This window comes from Salmo trutta, chromosome 7 (genome assembly GCF_901001165.1).
Source record: "Salmo trutta chromosome 7, fSalTru1.1, whole genome shotgun sequence".
NCBI classification, from domain to species: Eukaryota; Metazoa; Chordata; class Actinopteri; order Salmoniformes; family Salmonidae; genus Salmo; species Salmo trutta.
In genome coordinates this window covers 5,086,256-5,100,089 of record NC_042963.1, presented here as the reverse complement: position 1 = coordinate 5,100,089, position 13,834 = coordinate 5,086,256, and the positions used below count along the sequence as shown (strand labels likewise).

At 39.1% G+C, this 13,834-nt stretch overlaps 1 long non-coding RNA gene across 1 annotated transcript; it reads right to left on the bottom strand.

Annotated features, from left to right (window-relative positions):
• Positions 1-11,895: 11,895 nt before the first annotated feature.
• LOC115196774 (uncharacterized) lies at positions 11,896-13,537 on the bottom strand. The gene is made up of 2 exons (XR_003878906.1): positions 13,301-13,537; positions 11,896-12,522 (listed from the first exon to the last, which is right to left on the bottom strand). It is a non-coding gene; the product is annotated as an uncharacterized LOC115196774 (long non-coding RNA).
• Between the last annotated feature and the right edge of the window lie 297 nt (positions 13,538-13,834).

Sequence of the window (13,834 nt, the reverse complement as noted above, 5' to 3'; positions counted from 1 at the left end):
GCACCTACTACCATACCCCGTTTAAAGGCACTTAAATATTTTGTCTTACCCATTCACCCTCTGAATGGCAATGATACACAATCCATGTCTCAATTGTCTCAAGGCTTAAAAATCATTATTTAATAACATGTCTCCTCCCCTTCATCTACACTGATTGAAGTGGATTTAACAAGTGACATCAATAAGGGATCATATCTTTCACCTGTATTAAGCTGGTCAGTCTGTCATGGAAAGCGTTTTGTACACTAATATACTTTTTAATATGAATAAAAGCTTTCTAAAGTGCCCAAAATCTGCATTTTGACATGTCCCGTGTCACTTCAAGGAAGATTTTAACCCACTTAATTGCAAAATCTCTCCAAGTTTCACCATCATTGTAAAGCCCTAGTTATTTTGTTGCTTTGACAAAGTTATTTCTGGAGATGATTTATTTCATGTGATAATGATTCATTTACATCTGTCCCTCGTTTTAAGGTCAAACCAGTTACTTGAACTGAACTCTCGTTTTAATATGGTGAAACGATTCCTTTTTAAATATATATTTTTTCAAAAGAAATATTGAACATCTAATGGTCAAATCATACAGTAAAAGCAGGTGAGCTGGTTCTACTCTCTGGCAATTTTCTGGTGTTTTGTGGTGGAAAACTGAGTGAGTTGAACATTATACGTCAACCTTGTTACTCATAGATAGACAGGCTAGAATCTTTTTTTTAAAAATTTTATGCGTGAAGCTTGCATTCAATTGCCACTCTCTGTTGCACACAACAAGCTTCCATTCCCCCTGTCAAAGGGGGATTTATGGCTGATTTGTTTTTTGTTTTATTCCGATTTTTCAGGGTTGCTGCAGCACCCTCAGCACCTGTACTTCCCACACTTCATTTTTTAATTTAACCTCTTGAGATGGGAAAACTAGTTTATGAAATTGAACATAGGCTCGTTATGACAGAATGTAAAAAGTAGGTGGGATCTAAAGCTTTTTTGTACCAAGTTAATACTTCTCAAAAGGCACCGAATTGGTGGAACGACCCATTTATGGTTAATTAAACGATCCATTGATGGATCACTCTCTGGTGAAATTGTTCACACTTATGAGTAAATTAAGTTGCAAACATTGTAAATAGCATAGCCTAAATGTAATCCACAGCCATGATTATGTATAAAATTAATCAGTTTTATAAATTGGCACAGCAAAATACCCTATGTTTGAGGCCCATCACTAGTAGGAAATGAACAACCCTGAAATCATGATCCCATAAGAAGGGTGTAGTACCTGTGAGTGGCAGCAGCCATTTTCTGTTTCACTGTTGTATATTTGCCTGTGTGTGCATATCAGACCATGCAAGCATGTATGTCATTGTCTGTTACATGTGGCCTTGGCTTGCATTATACCCCATCCCCACAGTGGTAAAGTGTCAGAGAATTCAGCAGCTAATACATAGTAGAGACAACGCAACAGAATAGACTTGATCTGACACTGCTGGATTGCACACATTTGTATGAGAAGTTTGCTGTACAAAAGGAGTATCTCTTTACATTTGCTATATTTTGCCTTGTGTGTTTCTCCTCCACGCCTGTCTCCACCCCTTCATTTGATCCATAGCAGTTGGCAATAAGCCAATAGTGATCTATGCAGTTTCCAACTCATACTCTGCCCAGATGCGGACCCTTAAAAAACGTCACTTAAAGGGTCCAATCTACTATTAAATGTTATTGCATGTCCCATATAGTCAGGGAGCTGGATAGCCAGTTGCACATACAATGTTATCAATGTCTACCTTTTTGAACAAATTCTTTTCCTCAGTCTTGATCAATTCAGAATTATTTTAGACATGCATAAGAAACACAGCATAACTTATTTAATATCCATTTGAACACATGTCAGGTTACAGAACAGCAATAATACCATTACACTATTCTAACAAGACTTTAGCAGTCTTTTTTTCATAGCTTCATTACAAATGACATGCACACTTTAGCACTTGATAGGATATCAGGGAATTTTTCTAGCTTCACTCTTTATATGCACGGTTAGAAAATAGCCTTATCCCAAAGAATTACTCATGTTATAAATCAAGAAAAGCCTCACATAGCTCCAAACTAACGCCACTACAGCTAAAGAAGCTGACAAACATTACAGAACATAGAGACTGATTAGTCTTTCCCACTCTGCCCTCCCCTGAAATAAGATTCACACAAGGAATGTATAGAGAACGTAAAGAGATACACTTGCTCTTTTGGGCTATGTGCTGTGTAAAAACCTGCACAACTATTGAATGTGAAAGAACAGGATTATAGGAGACAACAGAACTTTGTTGCAAGAACTTTCTTCACTTTGCTGTGCAAGAGTACACTGCTTTGCTGTATGGCTTTTATAAACAGAACTATGTATTTGGTAATTGTTTGTAGTTAATAGTTCACTTCAAGAAGCTGTTTGCGGTTTGGATGCTCAAACCGTTTGGCGGCACAAGCTGGACTTTGTTGCCATGAATGAAACAAAATCAAGAGAGAATTTTAAGTTAATCTGCATTTTATTTCCCTTGAATGTGTTGTTTTATCTTCATTATACAATAAATATTCTAGTGAACTTTTTATTGAATGATAAAGATACCATGCTAGAGATTGTTGTAAAAATGTGTGTTCTACATTCACTAAAGTAAAACTATTGGCTTCTACTGTCTATTTTAGGTTCTCTCACTTATTCTGTAAATTAAGTGAACAACTTTCTTACCTAGATTTTGTCCACCTGTGATGTCCCAAACAATAGAGACTGTCAGCTTTATTAAACACCTCAATGTATGCTCAAACACTAACTCCATGTGCCTTCATAAGGGAGTGATGGAGAAGTGTCATAATTATTCACATGCATCATTTTATATAGATCAGCACAAGTTGGATCTCATAATACATAAGTGCAGTAAGTGCATTTTGAAACTGAATAGTTCACATTGCTATTACTGATTTAGTATAACTTTCACTGATATTTTGGAAAACCATGATGTAGACAGGCAAGAATGTTGAACTAGTGTGGAAGAGTGCAGTACCAATACTTACCAGCAGGTGGTGTAAAAACAATCTATTCACACCCATATCTAACACTGGAACTCCTGCATAGCCTGACCATATTCATTCAATGTATTTACCACCATGAATATGCTAAAATTATTACTACCAGTAAATAGTGGACCCTACTGTCAGGGGTGTGTGAATCATAAGGAGTCAGATGGAATCAGGTGCAAAATGCTGTTTATTTACAGGTTTTGGGCTAGAAGGTGAGCTGGATCCTTGAGTAGGCCTATTTACAAACTGTTTAGAACTCTGTCCTAGGATGTAGACTAAAATAACTGACAATAGGCCTAATCTACATAGCCAATAACTGAAGCTATGACTGGTTTCTGCAGATCGCCTCCAAACAGTGGTGGTGCATGGGTAAATATCAGTTGGGAAGCCAAGCCAAGTCAGTAAAAAAGCCATATTACAACCTGTGGTGATAATTGTGTTGTTTGCTTTATAACCCATTTCTTCATACGCCACCGTGATATACAATAAGGCAGAGACAACAAAAACACTACAGTCACACAGTGGCGGAATAAATTCTACTACACATACGTTGGTTTCATCACAAAGTCCACAAAGTAAATATTGCATGTAACAAACAGTTATGACCTGCTGCATGGTCAACTGCTGGTTTAAAACCCAGGAGTTACCTCAATCAGCAGAAAGACAACAACACTGCCTCAGCTACTGGTTTAAAACCCAGGAGATACCTCAATCAGCAGAAAGACAACAGCAGCACTGCCTCAGCTATTCCAGCACCAGTTCAAGTTAAACATTTAAATCATCATATCAACAAGGCTATATGCTTTGTTTAATATCGTGAAAACAAACTTGAAGATACCTGAAACAATTTAGTCAAATCAATGTTGCTAAATATCATGCGACTGTCCACGGTATTGAATTCTCTCTGTGTGTGTGTGTGTGTGTGTGTGTGTGTGTGTGTGTGTGTGTGTGTGTGTGTGTGTGTGTGTGTGTGTGTGTGTGTGTGTGTGTAAAAATGATTTTGGGACTCAACCTACTTGTAGACTAGTTAGTTGAACCCCAATGCCGTCCTCCTCTCCTTCATGTTGGCAAAACAGTATATGGCTCTTTTTTAAATTTGTTTATTTCACCTTTATTGAACCCGGTAGGCCAGTTGAGAACAAGTTCTCATTGACAACTGCATCCTGGCCAAGATAAAGCAAAGCAGTGCGACACAAACAACAACACAGAGTTACACATAAACAAACGTATGGTCAATAACACAACAGAAAGATCTATGTACAGTGTGTGCAAATGTAGAAGAGTAGGGAGGTAGGCAATACAGAGGCCATGGAGGCGAAATAATTACAATTTAGCATTAACACTGGAGTGATAGATGTGCAGATGATAATGTGCAGATGATGATGTGCAAGTAGAGATACTGGGGTGTCAGCTTTATTAAACACCTCAATGTATGCTCAAACACTAACTCCATGTGCCTTCATAAGGGAGTGATGGAGAAGTGTCATAATTATTCACATGCATAATTTTATATAGATCAGCACAAGTTGGATCTCATAATACATAAGTGCAGTAAGTGCATTTTGAAACTGAATAGTTCACATTGCTATTACTGATTTAGTATAACTTTCACTGATATTTTGGGAAAACCATGATGTAGACAGGCAAGAATGTTGAACTAGTGTGGAAGAGTGCAGTACCAATACTTACCAGCAGGTGGTGTAAAAACAACCTATTCACATCCATATCTAACACTGGAACTCCTGCATAGCCTGACCATATTCATTCAATGTATTTACCACCATGAATATGCTAAAATTATTACTACCAGTAAATAGTGAACCCTACTGTCAGGGTAAAAGAGCAGTGCAGAAGAGCAAGAGGGTAAGTAATAATACGGGGGTGATGTAGTTGGGTGTGCTATTTACAGATTGGCTGTGTACAGGTACAGTGATCGGTAAACTGCTCTGACAGCTGATGCTTAAAGTTTGAGAGGGAGATATAAAACTCCAGCTTCATTGATTTTTGCAATTCGTTCCAGTCATTGGCAGCAGAGAACTGGAAGGAAAAGCGGCCAAATGAAGTGTTGGCTTTGGCTCTGTCATACAGTATTTCTTTTAGTTTTTGTTGTCATAGGCTGAAATGCTTGCTAGCCTAACTTCCTCACATGGGCAACAATGAACCAGTTAAGTTAGCTAGCTACATTGAACAAAAATATAAACGCAGCATGCAACAATTTCAAAGATTATATTGAGTTACAGTTCATTTAAGGAAATCAGTCAATTGAAATAAATGAATTTGGCCCTAATCTATGGATTTCACATGACTGGGAATACAGATATGCATCTGTTGGTCACAGATACTTAAAAAAAGGTAGGGGCGTGGATCAGAAAACCAGTCAGTATCTGGTGTGAACACCATTTGCCTCATGCAGCGTGACACATCTCCTTCGCATAGAGTTGATCAGGCTGTTGATTGTGGAATGTTGTCCCACTCCTCTTTAATGGCTGTGTGAAGTTGCTGGATATTGCCAGGAACTATAACACGCTGTCGTACACGTCGATCCAGAACATCCCAAACATGCTCAATGGGTGACATTTCTGGTGAGTATGCAGGCCATTGAAGAACTGGGACAATTTCAGCTTCCAGGAATTGTCTACAGATCCTTGCGAAATGGGGATGTGCATTATCGTGCTGAAACATGAGGTGATGGCGGCGGATGAATGGCACGACAACGGGCCTCAGGGTCTCGTCACGGTATCTCTGTGCATTCAAATTTCCATCGATAAAATGCAATTGTGGTTGTTGTCTGCAGTTTATGCCTGTCCATACCATAATCCCGCCATGGGCCACTCTGTTCACAACTTTGACATCAGCAAACCGCTCGCCCACACGACGCCATTTGCCCGCTACATTTGAAACCGGGATTCATCCATATAGAGCACACTTCTCCAGCGTGCCAGTGGCCATCGAAGGTGAGCATTCGCCCACTGAAGTTGGGTTACAATGCCAAACTGCAGTAAGGTCAATACCCTACTAAGGACGACGAGCACGCAGCTTCCCTGAGACGGTCTCTGACAGTTTGTGCAGAAATTCTTCTGTTGTGCAAACCCACGGTTTCATCAGCTGTCTGGATGGCTGGTCTCAGACGATCCCGCAGGTGAAGAAGCCGGATGTGGAAGTCCTGGGCTGGCATGGATGCACGTGGTCTGCGGTTGTGAGGCCGGTTGGACGTACTGCCAAATTCTCTAAAACTACGTTGGTGGCAGCTTATGGTAGAGAAATTAACATTAAATTATCTCGTCACAGCTCTGGTGGACATTCCTGCAGTCAGCATGCCAATTGCACGCTCCCTCAAAACTTGAGACATCTGTGGCATTGTGTTGTGTGACAAAACTGCACATTTTAGAGAGGCCTTTTATTGTCCCTATCACAAGGTGCACCTGTGTAATGATCCTGCTGTTTAATCAGCTTCTTGATATGCCACACCTGTCAGGTGGATGGATTATCTTGGCAAAGGATAAATGCTCACTAACAGAGATGTAAACAACCTTGTGCACAAAATTTGACAGAAATAAGCTTTTTGTTCGTATGAAACATTTCTGGGATATTTTACTTCAGCTCATGAAACACGGGACCAACACTTTACATGTTGCGTTTATATTTTTGTTCAGTATAGTTAACGTGAGCATAGTCTACATCTAAGTCAAAACAACAAGTTCAAATCCCCATCTCCATCCATGGCTTAGGAAAAGGACGATTTAGAAAGCTAGCTTCTGTAGGACCACAACATCAGTAGACCAGAAACAGACACGTTTTTATGAGAATTACATTTTGCATTGGATGTGATTTGATTGGCTGGAAGCCAAATCCAAACTGGCCTACCCTTTGAGTGGGCATTTTGCTGTGCCAGGACAACCCACAGTTGAGCTCAGCTCAATAGTGATTGACTCATTTTTTACTTTTTTTTATCAAGGGAGGCCAAATGCTTTTTGGCATCAATCAATCAAATGCTACAGCGGCAACATGTCATACTTTTGTTTCAGACAGCGTCAGATACATGTGCTACACTTACTGAGACAGAGGGGCGCTGTTTCCCTCATTCGGATGATTTCTCTGGTGAGACTCAGCCACTTGCAAATTAAAGGGAAATTATGAAAACACAGAGAAACGAAAGATACATTATTTTATCATTGACATTTTTTATTGGTCAAATATTTGGAGAAGCCTGGCTTCCCGTGGCATCCATGAATACACACCACTGACTCCAAACTAGGCATAGCGCCTAACTGAACAGGAATTTAATCTAGAATCATTACTTCTCAAAAGCTAATATACCAATAACAAATACATTATACATTTCATAATAACCGGTCATAGCCTAAAATCACATATATTCAATGGATAAAGATATTAGGAAAACAACCCTCAACATAGAACACAGCGCGCACCTGCTGGATATCTATCGACGGTGACCAGCGTACTTTCCAAATCACTCTCAGTCCACAAACAATCTGCAGTAGTGAAAAACTTGAGTAGGCCGCAGGTTGTTGATACAATGTAACTTTAAACTGTTAATAAGCGACATTTCTTTGCGTCTCATTGTGTAATAACCGGGGGCATATCTATCAACAGGAATATATGCTGGTAACCGCAAACCCACTGCACTTCACTCATGTTTGCGCAGATCAAGTATGCATATATTTGTGCAGTCTTGCAAGAATTGGAAAATGTTCTTGCTGGCGCCCGCTTTGCCTTCCTTGTTGTTTTCCTTACAAATGATAACTTTAGACATGTGTGCGTTCCTATCAAAGTAAGTTCCTTATTTTCTGTATATTGTGTTGTCGTTTCTAGTGTAGGCACATACAGTATGTATGCATGCATGCATGTATGTATGGAGCATAATGTATTTACAGTTTTCAAGTAGTTGTGCCAAATAATGCATTCCGATTATTGCATCTATTGTAATGGACACCTATGATGTGTGTGTAACAGTGTAGGTTCCGTCCCTCTCTTCGCCCCAACCTGGGCTCGAACCAGGGACCCTTGCACACATCAACAACTGACACCCACCGAAGCATCGTTACCCATCGCGCCACAAAAGCCGCGGCCCTTGCAACGTTGCAAGGGGAACAACCACTTCAGGTCTCAGAGCGAGTGACGTCACTGATTGAAACGCTATTAGCGCGCACCACCGCTAACTAACTAGCCATTTCACATCGGTTACATGTGTAAAATACTTTTGAAGGTTGTACTGATGATAAGGATATTTGCCAGCTATGTGTGGCGCCATGTTTGATGACATTATACAATGCATTCTGGGTGTCACGTAATCTGTCAGACCAAAGATGTTTTAATGAGGTGAGGAATGGTTCACTCATCTTTTGGGTAAACTTACGGAAGTGAATGAAGGGAAGTGGATGATTGTAGACGACACACCCCCTTAAACATGCATACAAGCTACCCATCCTCGGATTTCTTTTGATTTCTAGAAAGTGTTTTACTCAATTATTTCGATCAATGGTGAGCTCGCCCGTGATGTGATTAATTATATATAGTAATTGCTATTAGCTAATTCATATTGTAGTTTCTGTCAGCTGAGAATTATAAAAATATGACCGCTTGTGTTACGTCAATCTTTCCTCAGTTAGCGCTAGGACAAATGTAGCCTACATTTTCCGGGTTTGGATGATTGTGTTATGCTGTAGCTACTTCTGTGAATGTCTTTACATTGCATTAAAAAATAACCTGGTCACAGTCTGGATATAATTTTGTAAGGACTGTGTTTGTGCAAAATGTTTCTGTGAAAAAAAAAGTGTGGCCAGCTCAAATGCTGATTGTTGTGTCAATCGAAAAATGGACGTTCTAAATAAGCGTTCTAATCAAGTGTTCTAATCACACCGGTTTGATCGTACACAACAGGGACCACTATAGAACGATCACACCCGTTTGTTGGTACTTTCACGATCCAAATATCTCTAATGGTCGCCCCAGCCTGAGTTGTTTTGTCCAAGTGATGTCAGAATGCACACACTGTTACAAAATGTGATTGTTACGCAACAGGACAGTTAGCCCACAGATAATAAGAAAGGTTATGTTTCAACCTGTAAATTTTGAATTATTTTCTAATAACTTTTTTTTTCTAACAACAGTTTGAATTGAGGTGTGTTCCGCCTCCTCATTAATTCACATAGAAGTAGCCCATTTCACTGTTGCAGACAATTTATGTTTGAGGCAATACTGAGTCGGACAAACTTGTCTCTTCAAGGAGAGCCTAAGCACTTTCCCAGTGTTTCCGTAGATCAAGTATGCAGACATTTCCGTAGTCTTGCACAAACGGTTTCCCCCGATACATTTTCTGGCTGGCGCTCGCATTGCCTTCATTGTTGTTTTCCTAACAAATAATAACAATGATAATGTGTGCATTCCTATCAAAGTACGTGCCTTATTTTCTGTATATCATGTTGTCGTTTCTACTGTAGTATACAGCATGTATTTAGAAATGTATTCACGTTTTCATTTAGTATGGTATGTTACGTTTCATATGTTATGTACTAATATGTGGATGTCCATCATTCATTTTGTATGATATGTTACAAATTACAATTCGTAAGATAAGTTACGAGTTTGCAAAACGCATTATATGTTACGAATTCCAATTAGTTGTGGCTAATGTTAGCTAGGTGGCTAATGCTAACATTAGCTAGGCTAGGGGTTAAGGTTAGGAGTTAGGTTAAATTGTTAAGGTTAGCTAACTAAGTAGTTGCAAAGTACCTCCTGTTACAAGTAGTAAGTAGTTGCAAAGTTGCTAAAGTTGTCTATGATGAGATTTGAAAACGCAACCTTTGGGTTGCTAGAAATTCGGTTTATACAACCGTCCTTTCGTTTTTGCCTTAAGTAACCTTCTGTCTTATGTAACCATACCAAACTTAACATATCATACTGATATGAGTGTCCCGGTTTCACGTTTACTATGTTACAACTAGTCTATGAGACAAGGCTGGCGAACTCAAAGGACCATCTATGAGACTTCCAGCAGGTTCTAGAATTCACCATGGCATAACAGTAGCAATAACTATGAAAGTGCAGCGGTAGCGTGCGCATACAGGCTATACAAATAACCATCTCTAAATGACTTATGTGTAACTGTATTGTATCAGTACTATGTTATCTTGCAGCTAAGGTTTGTGTATTTTAGATTGTGCATGTTGTTTATATTGTCTAAGTGCCAGCATTGCCTTAATTGCATGAGTATTTGCACAGTAGGTGTTATTGTTATTGTTATGTACTATTGTACTATGTTTGGGCCAGTAACCAAGCTGACAAGGTAAAAATCTGTCGTTCTGCCCCTGTTCCCTGGTAGGCCATCATTGTAAATCATTTGTTCTGTACTGACTTGCCTAGTTAGATAAAAAATAAATAAGTACTATTAGTAACTAAGCATCGTTTAGCAGCATAAAAACCCAACAGTTGGCCCCACAACCCACTTTCTATGTGCACGTACAATCTTCCTAATAAACACTTGGTTACCAGCCAATACTTGTCTTCTTTAGTTGACTAATGTCGCGTTTAAAACAACTGGAAACTTGGAAAATTACGAGGTCAAATCATGACGTCAGTGTTTTTCAGGTTGGGGAGCCGAGTTCGCGAGTTGGAATCCAAATCGATTTTTCCCAATCGAAGCTCGTTTTTTTCTCCAGATTTCCCAGTTGTTTTGAACACACTGAAGTCGGATGTCAGAGAGTTCGCAGTTCCAATGGGTTTGAACGCGGCAATAAACACCAGTTTAGGGCGGCAGGGGCTAGTGGTTAGAGCATTGGACTAGTAACCGGAAGGTTGTAAGATCGAATCCCCGAGCTGACAAGGTAAAAATCTGTCGTTCTGCCCCTGAACAAGGCGGTTCCTAAGCCGCCATTGTAAATAAGAATTTCTTTTTAACTGACTTGCCTAGTTAAATAAAGGTTGAATAATAAAGGTTGCTTTTGGGAACACTGATTGGCTGAAACCAAAGCGCTGTGATGGACAGCTGAGATGGTACGATATCACCATAACAGGACTGGGGGGGAACTAAGGGGACTGTGAGGGAAAGTTAGGTTGAGAGGAAGGGAGCAGATTGGGCTTTTTTTACAACATAGTTTAGTCTAAATAAATATCCTTAGATGATCATCATTCGATGCGTGTATTTATGGGACGCCGCGCCCGCTTGCCAAAACAAGCAACACCAGTTACACCACTCCTGTCTCACTAGCATTTTCAAATACAAACCAAGGTAGGTCTGTCTACATTGAAATAAAGGTCAAGGTAGGGCCCGACCCAAGCTTAACACCGCCTAAGTAAAAAATACGTTTTAGTTGATTTGATCTCTATACAGGCTAATACCCAACCCATTATAATAAGGTTCCATTTGTAAGGGGTTTAATTACGCTATTAACGATTATTTAATCATATGTAAATAAACGGTTATATCGCGTCAAAATAGTGCAATAACTGGTCAGTGTTTGCCGAAAACTGAGCCAATATTTACCTAGTTATTAACAATGTATAAATGCACGTACAAATGCTTATAAGATTAACCCTTATGTATCATCATGCGACCTGGAAAGGTTGGTTTTCATGCGTCTTGATCCACCTTTGAAACCCTGGCCAAATGTACATCCGGAACATTATTCAGTCATCATTCCTAACATATTAACCCTTACCAGAGATTTTCAACACACTTACCACTTCTCTGTGACAGTCCAAGTATGGTGAAGTCTCTGATGTGAAATGGTAACTGTAATACCTTTGGTTGGTGAAACAGTGGAGGAGGTATCCTCTCACAACGTTGAATGTTTTGGTCTTCATACACACCATTCGTCATTTTTTTTACGTTTGAAATTTTATTAATTTAGCAGACACTCCCATGAATGTAGTGATACTGCCTATAAGTATGTCTAAGCTCTGAGTGAACTCTCAAATCATCTATAAATGATTTACCAACATGTAAACTGTTACAAGTATACCTTATTTTAAAGTGGCAGACATATGAACATTTATAACTGCTAAAATGATACCCTATTTTAAAGTGACAATCATCTGACCATTAACAAATGAGTTACCAACATTTATAACTGCTGAAAAATATACATTAAAAAAGTGGAAACCTGCCTATATATTAACGAGTGGCAAACATTTATAGCACACACTCTCCTCAAACATGTAATACATAGTAAGAACAAAATGTAATTTAATAGAAAGATACATTGGGGAAACAATTTTAATCGCAGTGACTCAAATCTGTAGCCTATCATTGGTATAGTGAGTCGCCTAGCTAATTTAAATAAACAGGGGGACTTTTTCTACCCTTTTTAACTTTAACGTTACAAGTCAGAATATAAAATGTCAAAAGATGAACGATTTAAAATTAAACAGAGGGTCTCATGGTCTCCATCTTTTTCTTTCTTGTTAAGCATTTTCCCATCCTGGAGTCTGAGACCTTGTGGGAATCTGTGGGAGAGAAAAGGAATTTATGACAATTTAGCATAGACACTCCAGCTACACAACTCTAGTATCATCATTATCATGATTTATACCATTTAGGCTGGGCTAGTTATGTTATCCACTGCTAGCTAATAATAATAATAACAATAATAATAGCTAGCTATCGTTATTAGTGTTCAACATTACTTGCGAACACTAATAGCTAACACAGATTAAAGTGGTTTGCTAGTTATCACAATTTTGCGTATACACTAGCTATTTAGCTAGCTAGATAGATTGTACGTGATTCTTAAAAATGGAACCACTAGTTTGCTGACAAAGGTTGGTAACTAGCTAATTTGTCAGCTACCTAATTTGTCAGCTACCTGAGTTTAAAGGTTAGATAACTAGCTAGCTAGCGTACTAATCCAAAAACGCTAGCTAAACAAATTGCATAGAAATTCTGTCATGTTGATGTTGGCTATCTAGCTGGCACCTAACGTTTGCTAGCTAGCTAGCAAAGCTAACTAGCCATCAAACTAGCTAAGTATATCATGCTAAATATTAACTAGTGCTAAATCGTCTAGCATAATTTCTATATTCAAAAATACATTTGAGGTTTTACCTAATACTAGCTAGCTAATGTTTCCTAGTAGCTAGTTAGGGAGGGGGCCTAGCAAACGTTAGCTAGCTAGCAACTTAGCTATCTGAGCAGAGTGCTAAATCCTCCAGCAGAACTTCTGTGTCCAAAAGTGAAACAAATTGTATCGAGAATTTACCCTCTCGCCTCTGTCAACATTTGTACCTTGTGAACAACGTTCATTTCGCTCAGTCTCTTCTGTCTGGCGCTTGCACACTTTTCATAGCAATGTCCATCCTGATTCTTCACAACACACTGTCACATGATGTCAGTGTCTAACACAACATTCTGGGCATGTTCCAGGTCGTCTGTATTTCAAGCGCGTTTCACAGATGGGCAGATTTCACAAAATCATAGCAATTTCTCAGAACCCAGCGAACCACACTAATAATATGGATTGAGTTCTTCAGACGAGTCCTTCATTCCTGGAATAAATCAGTGTACAAATGTATCATCAGGGTTTCAAACGTAAGACACATCATGGGAGTTTACCATTGGTCTGAAAACCAACCATTTCTGTGACAGAGCAACAATGCATCACACCCAAAAGTGAGAAAATAACAATTGTTTAACTGTGCAGCCATTGAAAATAAGGTTGCGCGATGATACATAAGGGTTCAATATTATGCTCATTTGTAAGTGCATTTATAATGGTTAATTGCTGGAGGTAAATAGTGGCTCACTATTTGGCAAGCACTG